Source organism: Belonocnema kinseyi, chromosome 3, assembly GCF_010883055.1.
Source record: "Belonocnema kinseyi isolate 2016_QV_RU_SX_M_011 chromosome 3, B_treatae_v1, whole genome shotgun sequence".
NCBI lineage: Eukaryota > Metazoa > Arthropoda > Insecta > Hymenoptera > Cynipidae > Belonocnema > Belonocnema kinseyi.
In genome coordinates, this window is record NC_046659.1 from 44,515,060 (window position 1) to 44,520,126 (window position 5,067).

Genomic DNA, 5,067 nt, shown 5'->3' on the forward strand with positions numbered 1-5,067 from the left:
TAAAGATTTCATTTTTTTGATCGAATATTAACTTTTATAAACTACATAGTGAATTATTCTGTTTTTGTTTAAAATTAGATATTTTTTTATTGAAACTTCATCTTTTGAGTTAAGAATTATTTTATAGGTGAAAAATTCATCTGTTTTTTATTATTCTTAACACGGATGCAAAAATTCGACTTTTTTTGTCTCAGATCGGAAAAAATGTGTTGCGTAATTTACTATAAAAGAATTTTGATCGCTGAGACATTCTGCTAAATAATGTGTAGAACGTGCATGGTTATAAGTAAGTTCTATTTTATTTTTGACTCTTTTTACAATATTGTTCTTGCTTCGAAAATTAATTTAGTTGATAATTCTATTATTTGTTCTTAAAAATTTTTGTTTAATTAAGGATTATTCATTGTGATTAAAAATTCATCTTTTTTGTCAAAATTTTTACTATTTGTTGTCAATTTATTTCTTTTAATTAAAGTTCGAAATAATCTTTAAAAAATTTCATTTTTTTGATCGAATATTAACTTTTATAAACTACATAGTGAATTATTCTGTTTTTGTTTAAAATTTGATATTTTTTTATTGATACTTCATCTTTTGAGTTAAAATTTTTTTTCTGTGTGAAAAATTCATCTGTTTTTTGTTATTCTGAACATAGATGCCCAAATTCGACTTTTTTGTCTAAGATTGGAAAAAAACGTGTTGCGTAATTTACTATAAAAGAATTTTAATCGCTGAGACATTCTGCTAAATAATGTGTAGAACCTGACCTATTATCAGTAAATTCTCTTTTATTTTTAATTCTTTTTATAATATTGTTTTTGCATCGAAGATTAATTTAGTTGATAATTCTATTATTTGTTCTTAAAAAATTTTGTTGTATTAAAAATTAATCATTGTAATTAAAAATTAATCATTGTAATTAAAAACTCACCTTTTTTGCCAAAATTTTTACTGCTTTGTGTCAATTTATCTCTTTTGATATAAGTTTGAAATAATCTGTTAAAGATTTCATTTTTTTGATCGAATATTAACTTTTATAAACTACATAGTAAATTATTCTGTTTTTGTTTAAAATTTGATATTTTTTTATTGAAACTTCATCTTTTGAGTTAAGAATTATGTTATAGGTGAAAAATTCATCTGTTTTTTATAATTCTTAACAAAGATGCCCAAATTCGACTTTTTTTGTCTTAGATCGGAAAAAAACGTCTTGCGTAATTTACTATAAAAGAATTTTTATCGCTGAGAGATTCAGCTAAATAATGTGTAGAACCTGCCTTGTTAAAAGTAAATTCTATTTTATTTTTAATTCTTTTTATAATATTGTTCTTGCTTCGAAAATTAATTTAGTTGATAATTCTATTATTTGTTCTTAAAAAATTTTGTTTAATTAAACATTAATCATTGTGATTAAAAATTCATCTTTTTTGTCAAAATTTTTACTATTTCGTGTCAATTTATCTCTTTTGATTAAAGTTTGAAATAATCTGTAAAAGGTTTCATTTTTTGATCGAATATTAACTTTTATAAACTACATAGTGAATTATTCTGTTTTTGTTTAAAATTTGATATTTTTTTATTGAAACTTCATCTTTTGAGTTAAGAATTATTTTATAGGTGAAAAATCCATCTGCTTTTTATTATTCTTAACACAGATGCCAAAATTCGACTTTTTTTGTCTCAGATCGGAAAAAATGTGTTGCGTAATTTACTATAAAAGAATTTTGATCGCTGAGACATTCTGCTAAATAATGTGTAGAACGTGCATGGTTATAAGTAAGTTCTATTTTATTTTTGATTCTTTTTACAATATTGTTCTTGCTTCGAAAATTAATTTAGTTGATAATTCTATTATTTGTTCTTAAAAATTTTTGTTTAATTAAGGATTATTCATTGTGATTAAAAATTCATCTTTTTCGTCAAAATCTTTACTATTTGGTGTCAATTTATTTCTTTTAATTAAAGTTCGAAATAATCTTTAAAAAATTTCATTTTTTTGATCGAATATTAACTTTTATAAACTCCATAGTGAATTATTCTGTTTTTGTTTAAAATTTGATATTTTTTTATTGAAACATCATCGTTTGAGTTAAAAATTATTTTATGGGTGAAAAATTCATCTGTTTTTTATCATTCTTAACATAGATGCGCAAATTCGACTTTTTTTTGTCTCAGATCGGAAAAAAACGTCTTGCGTAATTTACTGTAAAAGAATTTTAATCGCTGAGACATTCTGCTAAATAATGTGTAGAACCTGCCTGGTTATCAGTAAATTCTCTTTTATTTTTAATTCTTTTTATAATATTGTTTTTGCATCGAAAATTAATTTAGTTGATAATTCTATTATTTGTTCTTAAAAAATTTTGTTTAATTAAAAATTAATCATTGTGATTAAAAACTCATCTTTTTTGCCAAAATTTTTACTACTTTGTGTCAATTTATCTCTTTTAATAAAAGTTTGAGATAATCTGTTAAAGATTTCATTTTTTTGATCGAATATCAACTTTTATAAACTACATAGTGAATTAATTTTTTTTTGTTTAAAATATGATATTTTTTTATTGAATCTTCATCTTTTGAGTTAAGAATTATTTTATAGGTGAAAAATTCATCTGTTTTTTATTATTCTTAACATAGATGCCAAAATTCGACTTTTTTTGTCTCAGATCGGAAAAAAACGTGTTGCGTAATTTACTATAAAAGAATTTTAATCGCTGAGACATTCTGCTAAATAATGTGTAGAACGTGCATGGTTATAAGTAAGTTCTATTTTATTTTTGATTCTTTTTACAATATTGTTCTCGCTTCGAAAATTAATTTTGTTGATAATTCTATTATTTGTTCTTAGAAAATTTTGTTTAATTAAAAATTATTCATTGTGATTAAAAATTCATTTTTTTGTCAAAATTTTTACTATTTGATGTCAATTTATCACTTAATTAAAGTTTGAAATAATCTGTAAAAAATTTCTTTTTTTTTTGATCGAATGTTAACTTTTATAAACTCATAGTGAATTATTCTGTTTTGGTTTAAAATTTGATATTTTTTTATTGAAACTTCATCTTTTGAGTTAAGAATTATTTTTAGGTGAAAAATTCATCTGTTTTTTATTATTCTTAACATAGATGCCCAATTTCGACTTTTTTTGTCTCAGATCGGAAAAAAACGTCTTGCGTAATTTACTATAAAAGAATTTTAATCGCTGAGACATTCTGCTAAATAATGTGTAGAACCTGCCTGGTTATAAGTAAATTCTATTTTATTTTTAATTCTTTTTAGAATATTGTTCTTGCTTCGAAAATTAATTTAGTTGATAATTCTATTATTTGTTTTTAAAAAATTTTGTTGAATTAAAAATTAATCATTGTGATTAAAAATTCATCTTTTTTGTCAAAATTTTTACTATTTGTTGTCAATTTATCACTTTTAATTAAAGTTTAAGATAATCTTTAAAAAATTTCATTTTTTTGATCGAATATTAACTTTTATAAACTACATAGTGAATTATTCTGTTTTGGTTTAAAATTTGATATTTTTTTATTGAAACTTCATCTTTTGAGTTAAGAATTATTTTTTTTTGAAAAATTCATCTGTTTTTTATTATTCTTAACATAGATTTCCAAATTCGACTTTTTTTGTCTCAGATCGGAAAAAAACGTGTTGCGTAATTTACTATAAAAGAATATTAATCGCTGAGACATTCTGCTAAATAATGTGTAGAACCTGCCTGGTTTAAGTAAATTCTATTTTATTTTTAATTCTTTTTATATTATTGCTCTTGCATCGAAAATTAATTTAGTAGATAATTCTATTATTTGTTCTTAAAAAATTTTGTTGAATTAAAAATTATTCATTGTGATTCAAAATTCATCTTTTTTGTCAAAATTATTACTATTTGGTGTCAATTTATCTCTTTTAGTTAAAGTTTGAAATAATCTTTAAAAAATTTCATTTTTTTGATCGTATATCGACTTTTATAAATTACATAGTGAATTATTCTGATTTTGTTTAAAATTTGATATTTTTTTAATGAAGCTTCATCTTTTTAGTTGAAAATTATTTTATGGGTGAAAAATTCATTTGTTTTTTATTATTCTTAACATAGATGCTCAAATGCGATTCTTTTGTCTCAGATCGAAAAAAAAACGTCTTGCGTAATTTACTATAAAAGAATTTTATTCGCTGAGAGATTCTGCTAAATAATGTGTAGAACCTGCCTCGTTATAAATAAATTCTATTTTATTTTTAATTTTTTTTATAATATTTTTCTTGCATTGAAAATTAATTTAGTAGATAAATCTATTATTTGTTCTTAAAAAATTTTGTTCAATTAAAAATTATTCATTGTGATTAAAAATTCATCTTTTTTGTCAAAATTTTTACTATTTGGTGTCAATTTATCTCTTTTAATTAAAATTTGAAATAATCTGTAAAAAATTTCATTGTTTTGATCGTATATTGACTTTTATAAATTACATAGTGAATTATTCTGTTTTTGTTTAAAATTTGATATTTTTTTATTGAAACTTCATCTTTTTAGTTGAAAATTATTTGATGGGTGAGAAATTCATCTGTTTTTTATTATTCTTAACATAGATGCCCAAATTCGACTTTTTTTTCTCATATCGGAAAAAAACGTCTTGCGTAGTTTACTATAAAAGAATTTTAATCGCTGAAACTTTCTGCTAAATAATGTGTAGAACGTGCCTGCTTATAAGTAAATTCTATTTTATTTTTAATTCTTTTTATAATATTGTTCTTGCATCGAAAATTAATTTAGTAGATAATTCTATTATTTGTTCTTAAAAATATTTGTTTAATTAAAAATTATTCATTGTGATTAAAAATTCATCTTTTTTGTCAAAATCTTTACTATTTGGTGTCAATTTATCTCTTTTAATTAATTTTGAAATAATCTGTAAAAAAATTCATTTTTTTGATCGTATATTGACTTTTATAAATTAGATAGTGAATTATTCTGTTTTTGTTTAAAATTTGATATTTTTTATTGAAACTTCATCTTTTAAGTTAAAAATTATTTTATGGGTGAAAAATTCATCTGTTTTT